Source organism: Ursus arctos, unplaced genomic scaffold (genome assembly GCF_023065955.2).
Source record: "Ursus arctos isolate Adak ecotype North America unplaced genomic scaffold, UrsArc2.0 scaffold_13, whole genome shotgun sequence".
Classification (NCBI taxonomy): Eukaryota; Metazoa; Chordata; class Mammalia; order Carnivora; family Ursidae; genus Ursus; species Ursus arctos.
The window spans coordinates 17,595,221-17,609,491 of NW_026622797.1; the positions used below are offsets into that span (position 1 = coordinate 17,595,221).

General features: G+C 39.5%; 1 pseudogene; it reads right to left on the reverse strand.

Moving 5' to 3' along the window:
* Window positions 1–8,841: 8,841 nt before the first annotated feature.
* On the reverse strand, window positions 8,842–9,575 carry LOC113259538 (pre-mRNA-splicing regulator WTAP-like; annotated as a pseudogene).
* Window positions 9,576–14,271: the final 4,696 nt, after the last annotated feature.

Genomic DNA, 14,271 nt, shown 5'->3' on the forward strand with positions numbered 1-14,271 from the left:
TAAGGATATAACAAAATGCAAAAGTTTAATTTCATTTTCTTCCAAATAATGATTAAATTTATAAAAGTTTTTAAAAAAGATCTTTCATTATTGGATTTTCCAATTCATAAGCATTGTTTATTCATTTCTCCTATAACTTTGGACTTGATTGACATGGGTTTAAACTCACTGTTACTACCTTGTAGAAGTTATTTTACCTTACTGTATAATTGCTTTCTTCATATATAAAATACTATCTAGGAGGTAATTTTGAAGATTACATGAGATAAGCTTGAATCAGGTAAAAGGGCACCTTGAGTACAAGAAGTGATTTAACAAAGCTGAATTTCATGGCACACATTTTCCAACTCCTCCTGACTTTTTTTTTTTTTTTTTTTTTTTTTTTGCTTTTTCCTTTTTGCTTTTGTATGTGAGCAGGACTACAGGGAGAATTTTAGAATGCTGTCAACAGTGCATTTTACCTTCTTGTGTCTGAGCTTTAGAGCATTCAAACAACAAAAAAATTGCTGACATTTCTGGAATCTGATTTGAAGTCCCTATCTATTCAATCTCTAACAATCCATATATGTGTGTAAATATTTCTTTCTGTGTTTTTAGAACAGAGTTTTCCTCAGCTTATCCTGCATTAAAAGATATGCTTTAGATGATCTTTCCTGATAATCTAGGAGACAGGATAGAAACCATATCCAAGCCTATATAAACTTGATTAACAAAGCCTCTGAGATTACTACAAAGTACTCTCTAAATTTATATCCTAAGCTCCTGAGGTATCTAAGGCATTATCTACAGTTATTTTAAATAAAAATCCTTCTGGGTCTCTGTAAGGAAAATCAGTAAATTTATTAACAAAACACAATCCAAGGCCTCTAAGATGACAGTGGAGAGATAGTCTTCACATTGTGAAAACCAAGGGCAGTGTAGACCATGTTTCCAATTGTTATCTCCAAAATCCACCAGTGCCTTGACCATCTCTTTTTCATCCCTCTTGCAATCTGTCTGCTGACTTCCAGGGAATGGGACTCTGCACCTCATTTAAAATTCTAGCCCAGGAGAGGCCAGTAGCACAGTAGTACCTTCCTTCATGCCCTGTGGCTCAGTTCTGGACTTCGTTAGTTCTAGAATAACAAAAGGCTATACACTAAACACACACACATACGCAAACACACAAAACAGGGTAAGTATCTGAAATATTTATCTCCTGATATTGGATATACCACCCAGGAACAAATTTAAGGCTCCCTACTTCCTGAGTTCCATATCCAAGAAGACTGAGAGAGTAACAAACTCCATCTCTTCCACAGAAAGCCCATTTTCTCTGTTCAATAATTCAGGTGTGTCTACCTCTTCTCCACTATTGACACTAGAACCTCTCTTCTTTATGTCCTTGTGGAACTCACTATACTTTATTCAACAAACATTTATTGAGTACCTACTATGTGCCCAGAATAAATCCAGAACACAGTCTATGAGCTCTATCTTCCGAGTCACATTTCTTCTAGTTCTAGTCTATTCTGTTAATTCTCAGGAATTAACTAACTCCATGGTTCATATATTTAAGAATATTAATTTATACTTATCATTCATACAGACAGTATTCAGCTCTAATAATTCAGCTATTGTGACACTCTTCTGTATGCAACAAGAATAAAGAATTTGTTTCTAAATGGAGAAAATGTGATTTAAATAAGATGCTTGGAATCCACAGTTAGACCTTTCAATAAACAAACTGCCAATGGCACAAAAGAGGCACTGACCTTGTCATTAAGCAGCCAAGAGGCTTGGAATAAGTCATGTATCCTCACTAGAATTTAATTTCTTTATATGTACCATAACAGGTTAGCCTGATGACCTCTCTGGACTTCTCTCTAAAATTTGATTCTGCCATGTGTCTCATTGTTAAATATGTTTTGCTATTTTGTTTAACATGTAAAATAAGGGACAATATTTTTAGAGAAAGCAATCGGCTGCTGAGCCAGCCAGTCACATTTATCAATCCCACACTACGTGTTTCTCACAGAATTCAACACCGATGGGGATCAGCATGTGCCTTAGTTTGGGTTCCCCAGAAGAAGACTCCAAGCAAGGATTTGTAGTTAAGTCATCTGTGAAGGAAGTACTCCCAAGCAGAAACTGGGAAGTGAGGTGGACATGTTGGATAAGGAATGGAAGAAGCCCGGCAAAGGTACAGATCCTGAGCCAGGCTATGAAGTGTAAAATATGCCTCAGGTTGTGTCCAACTCCAGGCAAGAAGACTGGGCTTCATGCTCATGTACTGAAAGGTGATGGGGTAAGGCCTGCCCTGGAGAGGATGTAAATACAAGACAATGATGGCCCTCTGAGCAAAATAGCAAAGCAGCTCCAGGAGCCTGAGGGTGGTCTTTGAGCAGCATCATAGGGACAGGCCACTGCAAACAAATGGAGAACAAGCAATGGGGGGGGACTATGGAAAAGGAATCCCAGGGATCTTGGCAGAGCACTCCCTATATCCACTACAGAGCCTATCAGTTAGGATGCTTTCAGTTACTCGCAAGAGAAAGCCCAATTCCAACTGTCCTAATCAATACAAGGAATTTATTGGCTTTATTTGGAAATAGCGTAGGTTTCAGGTATGGCATATTCTGGGCTCCAGCACCCTTTTCTTGCAATTTTCCAGGGTTTTGTATCATCTGGAAGTTAATTTGTCCAGGGACAATCAGTATCACTACTTTTCCTTCATATTTTCTCTTTCCCAACCGTCAAACAATAGTTTAGAGCTTTACTCCAACTGGAATATATTAGGTCAAATATCCTCTCCTGAATCAATGTCTGTATGTTCCCATGACTGACTAAAGCCAAGATGGTGTCAATCAAGAACATGGCTGTTACTACAAAAGAAGTGAATTGACTCAAGGAACAAGAAATAAGATCCATTGCCATATGTGCTAAACCAAAATCCATATATCTTCCTCCCCATATCCAGGTTACCCAAATCTACTCCTCAGAGTGGAAGCAATGGTTCTCAACTAAGCTACATGTTGGACCACTTGATGCCTGGTCTCTCCTTTAGAGACTCTGATTTCGTTAATTTAGGTGTGACCTGGCCATAAGAAGTTCCTAGTGGTTCTGAATAGCAACCAAAGTTGAGAACCCCTAGTCTAAAGGGAGACAATCAAGTCTTTTCCAGTTACTAGCACCTCCGATGCAGGATTTCTAGGTGAAGCCTTTTTTTTTTTTTTAATCAAATTCTGACATAACTCCTAAGGATCAGTAATAAGTCAACAGACTCAAGTTACCCATTCCCCGCACTTCCCAGCACACAACTGATGGAGAGAAGATGGTAAGTTACAATACAGATTTCACTTGTAAAAGGGACAATAGGAAGCAACATGGAGTGGTTATTGGTTCATAGCACATTCCATAGCCTCCTGGACAGGAACACTGAGTGATTCTTGCCTTGCATGAGGAGTGAATGGTTTAGTTGGCCAATCTTGTAGACCCTAGTTCTACTCTCCGGGACTAACTTACCTATTCCTTGTCTGGTAGGGTTATACCAAAGATGGACATTGGGGAGAATTCTCTTTTCGGGCCTGTATCACCTTGGGGCCTATCTGGAGATTGTCCTAGGGATGAATAAGAGCCTAACCCTTTGCTTGGGGTTTCTTTGGAAATTCTAGTTACTGGGAGAGGATTAAGGATTAGATTTCCTTCAGATATCAGCTTTGTCTCCGTGATGGCTACTCCATCCTGCTTTTGCTCCAATTGACCTAGCCCTAGGCACAGAATTTTATTTTATTTTTTTAAAGATCTGGTCAGTCTCATCTGGACTTTTACCAGTTGCAGAGAGTGCTTCTTTCAGAAAAGCTATATTGCTTTAAATTTCTTTTTCAGATTGGTTAGTTTTAGTCCATACTTGTCTCTCTCCTGAAGGATTTTAATGAAAGCTGAACATTTTCCTATTAAATCACTGAATATTGCAATTTTGGCTAGTGCTTGAACTCTATTGTAAGGTACAACAGGCAATCATTTAACCAGTTATATAATCATTAAACCAGCTAGATATAATTATATATATTGTGTATATAACACAATGTACATATTATATGTATATAAAATAAAATTTACCAACTTCCAGTCATAGAAAAAGATTTTTCCTCATTGCTCTGCTTACCTAGATGCAGACAGTACAATATTTTAGGATCTATGATGTGTAAGATACCACCCTTAGCACTAAATTCTGTACCTGGTAGGATGCTTTTGGTTACAAATAATCAAACACCAAAACATCACTACAATCTGGCTTAAATCATGAAGGGAATTGATTGGCCCATGTCACTGACAGTGAAGAGGTGGGACTTGGGAGGAGTACAGTTCGAGGTCTAGCTCCATTTCCTGCTGTTCTTCTTATCCCTTCATCTTTATGGATCAGCCTCACCCTCAGACTGTCTTCCCTTGTGGCCACAAGGTGGCTGCAGCTAATACTCAATCTCTCTCCAGATCACAGGTGGTGAGCTTCAAAGGCAGTGGGCAGAAATATTTCCTTATCGTTAAACAAAACCCAGAGTTTCACTCTCACTGGATAAAGTTAGATCACATCACCACCTCTGGATAGTAACTATGGTAGGTAGGATGGGGCTGCTTTGATAGACCCAGGCCAATGGCTTCCCACCCAGTAACTGGAGGGGAGTGAACCCAATGGACATTGCTTGGCTGCTTGTCAATGCCTGAAGAGGCGGCCAGCAAAGAATACATTCAGAAAGAGAAAAAAAAATGGCATTTACTCATATTTTGGATGTAGATGAAAAAACACACAACATAAATGAAGAACTCCTATTTTCAAGAGCTTCCAAGTGAAAAAAAAAATGTATCAAGGTCATAAAATAATCCCTTTGTGGTCTTAGTGAGTACTTTTGTTTGTCTTGGAAAGCATTAGTGTCAAAATCTATGAATCTGATTTTTGGAGCTTTTCTGATCTCCAGTAAGTAAACACATAATACTTTAAACTTACAAATGTTGCTATTTAACTGTACTTTTATACTTTTAAAAAATATCCATAAAAGTAGTGAATTCACACAACTGCTAAATCCCTAGGTCCTTAGCAAGCACGTTATTACCGTATTACTGCATTGCTGTATTAGTGCTAATGCTATAATCATAACACGTGGCAAAATCCTGGGAACCAAAAGGTTAACTCTGGGGATGAGGAATGCAAGTTTGTTGACAACCCTGCATTCACAAAAGCGATCCCCCCCAACGTTATCATTTTCAACGCTTTCCCCTCTCTCTGCTTCTTTTTATTCCTAAACGATACAGCTTCAACACGATAATCTACATAAAGCACCCCCATAATCATATTAAGATTAAGGAAAATAGGTATGAAACATTTTATTTATGCTTAGTGACAGTAAGCAAAGAGGAAATAGGCAGAAGAATTTTTGTGACAGTTTGTATTCCAACAAATAACCACATGGTTTAAAGTGTACTCCCAAAGCAGATTATACATTTTACACATTTAATTATAATCATACTTTCCTCTTATCTGATATGAATATCCTCAATTTAAATATCAGCTTAATTGATGCCTATCATTTAATAATCATACTATGATCCAGGCCAATTATAACAATTCTTTCCTATAAAACTAGAGTTGTTAGACGAATGTCGAGGAGGAAAATGTTTAAATCCTGACATAAAAATGTCTGTGATAAAACCAGGGGCTTTGAATTTCATGGTCCTTTAATATTGCCTTTGAAGTAATGAAAAAGCCATTTTCCACCACTTGCTTCAAGGACTCCACTAATAACATCTTCCACAAAAGACCGATCTTTTTTAAAGAAGGATATTGTGACGTTATTTTAAAGCATTTAAAATTATATGACAAACTTTTACTAGAATCTCTCAGTCTACCTTTTTCATTCTCCCTAATGAAATACTTGTTAAACAGGTTACTTCATCTTAACCTTATGGAAATGCCTATGACAGAGCATCCATTATTTAATTCAGTTCCAGAAATAAAGGATAACAAGTTGGGGGTGGTAGAGAGGAAGGATGTTATAAATAATTTAAAGAATTGGGAAAAAGGTTTCTCTTTGGGTCTAGACTTCAGGTTCATCTTAGGTGGCAGGAAAATGGTGAATTGACAGCCTTGTACTCATCCCTGGTGGACACTTGCCCTTCACAGCAACCTCCCCTTTAGGATGGCTGGCTGTCCACTTAGGAAGGGACCTGGTGGCAGAGAAATCACCAGGGCTTAAATGGGTCAACAGAATCAGCAGCGATCTTTGCAGATGCCTGTGTGTTAAGCTCTGTGTGTCCTCAATAAAGTCAGCCACACCAAGAAGTGGGATTTTGGGAACTCCTGGAATAGGGCTGTCTAATTAAAAAATGGTTCGAGATGAAGTATCCCAGGAGCACAGAAATCCAAGGAGAAAATGAGTTTCTTCTTTTAACTTCATATGAGATCTTTGGCAAGGAAACTGCAAAGGGTAATTATGCAAAATGCACCTGAGGATGCCACAGACCGTCTAGGCTGAGGGAAAGGTGACTTGTAGCAATAGCCCCAGACTTTGGGTTTGTGCAGCCCGATTTTCCTGGGAGGATCAGGTACCAGAATGGGGAGTGATTCTAGGGAGAGACCAGTGAGGAATCAGAGGGCAGTTCTACCAGTCAGCGCTGAAAGGAAGAAAGGAAGAAAGGAAGAGGGAAAGAGGGAAGGAAGGAAGGAAGGAAGGAAGGAAGGAAGGAAGGAAGGAAGGAAGGAAGAAAAGGAAAGAAAAGAATAAATGAACTAAGTAAAAATCTGTCTAAAGAAAGACTTCCCTGCAGTAATGGTGGAGGGCAGCATGGTTTTTCCCTTCATCACATACACTTCTTCACTGGTTCCCTTCCTTTTCATGGGAAGAATAATAGTACCCAGATTTGAACCACTGTCAGGACTTCAGAATAGTGCCTGGCATATATACAGGTTAGCAATCCTCCTCATTGTTAGAACCTGATTTTATCCATTTACAGATGCTGATGGTGACTATCTCTTAGAATGGCCAAATGGTTGAGCCAGCATAGCATTCGTACCAGTGTAAGTGTTAAAGAACAGTTTCCTCAATATTTTATGACCTCATTTCATTGGAATCATTACATTCCACAACACTGCCTGGGTCAGACCTAGTTCTATAAAATAATATAGATTCTTATGTTCCAGACCAAACGAGATGAAACTTCATCTTGAAACCTTTTAAAATTAGCTGGCCCTATTCTAGGAGTGTCCACAACAAATAACTTCAAATGGGTTATCTGAGAATGACTCAAATTTCTTCAAGGCAGGAATGTCTTTTAAATGTCATTCTCTTCTGCTGAAATTTGAGTTGATTCCTTCTTCTTGTCTTCATTTTGTTTTATTTATAAAAGCTGATCTATGTATAAAATATTCCCAATTTTTCCTGTTGGGAATGAGGGAGAGGTTACATCTGAGTTAGCAGGTGGCATCATATAAAAGACAAGATGGCCAATTTATTTCACGGAACACAAAATCATAAAATTTTAGTGCTGACATGGGCCTCAGAAAACGTCTAACCCAAGTACTTCATTTAAAAAGTGAGAACAAAGAAGCCACCTACGCCATATGCTTAGTGAATCAGAAATGTGGTCATTAATATAGCACAGTAATAGAGCCTAAATAAAGCCATATAAATATAGCTATATAATATATAAAGCTTATATACAGCTAAAATAGTGAAGACTATTTTGATAACTGTGATGTATAAAAGGCATCAGATTGGTAATCTTGGCTGAGGACTTCTTGTTAAATTGTAGCCAGAATTAGACCCATCATGTTTTCCATAGTGGTAACCACTCCATTCACAAAAGTATGAAGGATCTAATCTTGGTAGCAATCACCACGTTTAATTTAAAGAGGGGGAGGAATTCTTAAAATATTTTTTACGTTAGAGAATTTATTTGAAGTTATAGTCAAGACATAATTTTTTTTCAAGGCACATTTAATTTAATATCAAGAGTGCAAGGGCAACCCTCAGGTCCCCTCCCTCCTCTGGAGCTTCGTACTATCACTTCGCTATTGCTCAATAAATATTGCTTTGCTGCCCACCACACACACACACACATACACACACACACACACACACACACACACACACACACACAAAGTGCAATAGAAAATGCCTAAATACAATGAAAGAAACACATTCCCACATTAACATCAATGACAATGCTCTTTTCAACATGTGCCTGTTGCAGGCAATGGGGATTTAATTTCACTACTGAAAAGAATAACACAGTGAGTCTCATCACAGCCAATATCCTACTACACTCTAGCAGTGAAACGAATGTTTATAATGCTTCCAATAGTTTCAACCTGAAGTTTGATAGCATGCCTTTATACTTGTACAGTCTTACTAAGATTGTCTACAGCATTAGAACCATTCAAGGAACAAACCATTGATTAAAGCCACATTGATTTAAGGCTCAATCAAATAATATAGAGCCTCAAACTAAATGGTTGAATATATGAACTACTTGTACTGACATCTATTATTTGATTCTCTCGTGACAATTAAATTGGTTCTTAGCAAAAAACAAAAACAAAAACCTCTTTAAGGGCAAAATTCACCTCACTGGAGTTTTGACCCTGAAGTTCAACAACAATCACGAAGTCCACGGTCTTATTGGCAAAACTGATACACAGTGTCTCTAACTCACGATGCTCAAGGTTAAGAACATATTCTATTTTTACATTTTACTGGAATTTTACATGTTCAATCCATGATTTCAAATCTCTACGTTCTCATTCCTCCAAACTGTCTGAAGACACAGTGCGCCACAGACTTAAGACTTTCGTTTTCCCCTCTATTTTCTTTACAGAAAAATGTTCCAAGTGTCTACATGTTCTGGAAGGGGAATTTTTCGGAGGTGGCCCCTTCTTTGGAATAGTTCAAAACCATCAGTCCTTTGAAACAAGGGGAGGGGGGAAGAGAATAAGGCTGAAAGACAGGGTTCATCCGGTAAGTTTTATCTTAACCGTTACAAGCTGGATAGTATAAGAATGAGGCCTTTTTTAGCTCCAAATGTCTGAGTCTTGGTGTGGAAACTGAGTACTTGCATGTCCCCCACCACACCTCTCTCAGAGTGGGACTGTCAGGGAAGTCTTGACTGGGGAGTATCTCGTAACCTGCCAGGCACTCAGTTCATTTTGGGCTTGTTCCTGTTTGTCTTTAGTCTGTTCCAACTCACCTTTCATGTTTAGGAAGAAACAAGCTGATCACTGGGTCTGCCGTTGTTGACCTCAGGCAATGCTAGGCTACTGGACTTGCTTGAGGTGCTGGATTTGAGTAGGCCACTCTTGCTCCCCTTGCTGCTTGGTTGCTAGTTGCAGTTCAAGGATGTTTGCCTCATTGCTGCTTTAGTGTTTCCCCAGACCCCCCTCACTCAGTTACATCACTGGAATTAAGATCTGTGTCCTTGCCCTCCAAAGCTTGGACATATGTTTCCTATTGCCTCCTTCTTACAGTTAACTCATCTCGTGGCATAACCGTGAAGTCTGTTTCACTCAGTCGAACCTTTTTGGAAACAGGTTCCTCCATGGTCATCTATCCTCCAGATAGAGGCTGCGTTGGCACCGCCCAGTCACATAGGTCAAGGCCACCAGCCCACACTACCGCTGGCTCCCCATTCCACTCCCCACCGCAGCCCCAGCACTCCCCTTTCCTTGCCAAGACATAATTTTTGAAAAGGAAGATTATTAATAGTCTTAAGGCTAATTATTGACACCCTCAAAATCTTTGTGTATGAGAACTCGAAAATATAGTTAGCTGTTTCACTTTTGTTTGACTATGGAGAATGCAAGTGGGTCTAAATAAAACATAGGGCCTGAGTTCACCTCCATAATATTTGAGGTTCTCTAGGTAAACATTCTCTGTGGGATATAATTGGCTAAGTTTTCATGACTGGGCTCAGAGGTGGTGGTTGGAAATGTAACAGGGCTCCCCATAAGTATTTTAATCAAGACACATGATGCATAATTGAACACAGTTTACTTTCTTCATATCATGACTGTACTTTGCTTCCTTCTAAACTCTTTGGGACACATAGTTTTGAATGGTGATAACTGATTAAAGCAATTTGGCAATAAATGCTATAATTCAGGGCAACAAGGACATAACGTCTAGACAAAATAGTGTCATAAAATGTGTAGGAAAAAATCATGGCCTTGACTGAGGTTCTGCATAATTAATGCAGAATTTCACACTGTTGAACCTTGAATTTTCTATATTGGTGAATGGGCAGTTACACTCATTAAAGTGAGTAAAAGTGGTCTAAGTCCTGAAACAACAATGGAAATTTAGAGGCAATGCCTTGACATGACACGTTGGAAACTGGCTCTATATTTGTAGGTGATTTAAAGGTCTTTCTTTCATAAAGTTTTAATAAGAGTGCTATCCTTTCTTTTTTTCTAGCATGTCCCACAGAGAATTTTCCAGTATATAGATTACCAAGGGAAAAAATCCACACCTGGACTAAATAATAACAATTATAAGACTGATTAAAGGTCTGTGTACAACCCCAAGCCTCAAATCAGTATTGAGCAGGCAGACTTGGATATAAACTTTCAACTGTAAATCATAGCAGCAGTTAAAGGAGGATTAGGCTAGTAAGAAAAGAAAAGAAACTTTTTAATCCACAAGGGCATGCATTTCTGGGAGGCTCTTTCTGGCTTTTAATGCTGGCTGTAGAAAGATAACAGGAAGCTACCTGAGTCTGTGTCATGTCTAATATTGTTTCCCTTTATCTTATAGCTCTAATGAGTCCTTGGGGAGGTAGGTCAAATAACCAATGCCCAAGTGTCTAGAAGATGCTTGGGTAGGCCTGCAGTGGTCCAGTGAGGCTAGGAAGGGCCCCCTCCCTGGTAAGAAGCAGGGGGTCCCATGCTGGTTCATCAGCACTTTGATTCTTGAAATACATAGTAAACAATGCTCAATAATCAAGATCCTATGATGGCCAGGGATGCAAACTGTCAGACTGAGGAATCGATTCCAATTGATTTGATACCAAAGAGTGAACTTTCTTTCAGAAATAGTTTTCAGTATCTGGGCATCAGAAAGCAAAGCACTGGGGTTACCCTCTGCAGCATGAGTGGTAAGAAATATATTTGTTCCGATTGGCAGACATTCCCATGCACACCATCTTTCGTTCTCCTAACCATTTCTTTTTTTTTTTTTTTTTAATTTTATTTATTTATTTGACAGAGACAGAGACAGCCAGCGAGAGAGGGAACACAAGCAGGGGGAGTGGGAGAGGAAGAAGCAGGCTCACAGTGGAGGAGCCTGACGTGGGGCTCGATCCCATAACGCCGGGATCACGCCCTGAGCCGAAGGCAGACGCCTAACCGCTGTGCCACCCAGGCGCCCCTCCCCTGACCATTTCTGAAAAGGGCATGCCGCGAAAAGCATACAGATTAGAAGCTACTTCTTTACATTTCGTGACAGGGCATGATGCAAACTTAGTGTCTTTTTAAATCTTTAGCAAAACATCAAAAAGGTTGAAGCCAGGATGCAGTCTTCAAGGTCCACACTGAGATCTCTGCATACAGGCGGCCTCCAGTAAAGCCCTGGGGTTTCCCCATGAAGAAAAATCTTAGCAGGTTTTTTGTGCCATTTGTGAAATTTAAATTTATAAATAAAAATGGACAGTGAATAAAGGAACATCAGAAGAAATCACACACATCCATCAAATATCTTATGAGCAGGGAGGGAGAAAGTTGGGGATGACAATCCATGAAAAGCCTGGTAACCACTGATTCAAGGCCCTATGTTTTATTTAGACCCAATTATAAATACATATAATCTTTTCCCCTCCAAATAAATACATAGAATTCTAGGAAGCCGTCCCAGGAACTCACTCTGTCCTCAGGCAGACGATACATGCAGGCACCAAACACAAGTGATTTTTCCTTGTGTACCTGTGACATCTACGCTCCCTGTGATTGCTGCTGGCTACTACTTTCTTCCCTTCTTTCCATTCCTCCTTCTCTGTTTCTCTTTCAACCCCTTTCCCTTCTGCTCTTCCTGTTCTCTTTGCCCTGCCCTCCTTCCCTTCTCTCCTGTCAGAGGAGACTATCCTCATCACTAGAAGTGATGTGTTCGAAAAAACGAGATGGCCAGGAACCAACAATGCACTTGATAAAACAGGAATCCTTTGTTGACCCCAAAGCGCTCTGGGTTAAGTCCATCCTCTTTCTACTGGAAGCAACTTCAGGAGTTTGTAAAGGAACAAACTGACGAGTGTCTAGTCCCAGCCTCTCACTTGGCGGTCACAGAGAACTAGGGGGGTGAAATTGGCTTGCTGAGGTCCCACTAAGACTAATGATGAAAATTCCCTGATAAACTTAGATTTTTTTTAGTGGTCTCCCAGATCATTCACTAAACAACAGAAAGTTTAAGAAAAATGTCACATGCAATAGTCATGGTCATCATCACGTTACCTGTGAGTGCCTAGAATGAAAAGAATCAATGGGCAAAATACAAATATTTTCCTGCAGCTTTCTGTGGAAAGGCCAAAGAGACTGGCTTTATGATCTGTATTAAAACAACAACGACAACAACAACAACACAAAACAAGAGAGAGTGTGACACTTTGCAGTCTGTGAAAGAGTAACATGAGTTAGGGCAGGCAGTTTTTCCCTCACCCCCAAGGACAGGCCAGGAGGCATCACAGACAGCTTGGATTAAGAACTCAGAAAGATTTCTCTTGAAATATTTTAAGGCCTGAAACACACTACTGCTAAGGGAAGCTGTGAAATTTCCTTTTTTCTAGCAGCCTTGAAGATTGTATCTTTCAGGGTTGGTTTACATGCAGTGTGACTGTGACCTTGCATTACCCTTCAAAGCCTGAGAGAGGCTACGATTATGCAGTTTAGGGTCTGACATTAAAACCTGTGCACTTGTGATTACCGTGTTTTCAACTCAACATTTGGAAAGCACGCAGCATTGTCCAAGTGTTGAATATAATGACACCAGTTTGGATTTACAAAGCAGCCCCATATTCAACCTGTCCAGGTGGTACAAAGGTATTCTACCCCTCCCACCTCCACTCCCCCCAATTTGGAGGGGAAGAAAAAGAGACACAGGCAGGACAGTGACCTAGTAAAGTCACTTCTGAGCCCCAAGCAGGGTCGGCCTCCCAAGAGTCCCAGCGCCTGCACTTTCCACAGCGTATCTGCCTTGGTTCTTAAGGAATCAGGACTCTGGTCGCCCCTCTTTATTATAAGAATAAATTATACAGGAAAACAAGAGTCTTCATTTATATTTTCTATAAAGCTGATTTTTATTTAATTGTTATCTTTTTAAAAATTGTAGCTTTTAATAGTGTTTTTCTGAGGACTACCCAAATCAGAATCTCTTATGCTTGCAAGAAAACAGATTTCTAGGCTCTGCTGATTACGTGTCCAATTAGAATCATGGGGGATAGCACCTCCCCACCAAGTCTGCATTTTAAACAAATAGCCCAGATGATTCTCATGCATTGTTCTAATTCTTAAGTATTACTTAAATCAATTCTATAACCGTGCCCTAAAAATCACAACAATTTAATTGCTTTCAAAGAACGAGAACAACAAATGTACAGACTGTAATGCTGCAATAAAAACATATCATTAAACAAATAATATGGTAAGATGTGCTAAAAAAAAAAAAGGCAAGAGGCATACTGTCTAAAACCTTTTTCCTAGTGTGTAAATCCTCTCTTTGCTTCATTTTCACAGGTCACATTGGTATTTATGAGTCTATGTGCAATTTCATAGCAAATTAAGAGTAATCATGGGCCTCCTTTCTCTGACTCAGTTTTTATGGGACTGGCCCTGCATATATTCAATATTCTTCATATTGTTAGACTGAAATCCTCAAGGAAAATCAACATAAAACCTTTGCGAAGGGCATTCTCTGTAACCAAAGGAATGATGCAAACAACCAGAAAAATCCATCAGTGACTAAGGGAAGTCAAGCTTTGATAAAGTTAGTAGAGAATTCACACCTGCCTCACATCCAAATTTCCCAACCTTGACTCAAAAAAGGGGCTTCTGTGCAATTGCCAACACCTTATAATTTTCTAATGTTACCTTAAATTTGAGCCTCTCTCTAAGCATTCAGGCCCTGGCTTCTCTCTGCAGTAGAACTTACAACCTGAACAGCCTTGAGGACAGAAGTTTGCAAACAGAAGTATTATGAATGGGTTTTTCATTCCCAGCTGATGAAGTTGTACACAGCACAACGGACAGATGTTTGCTTGTGA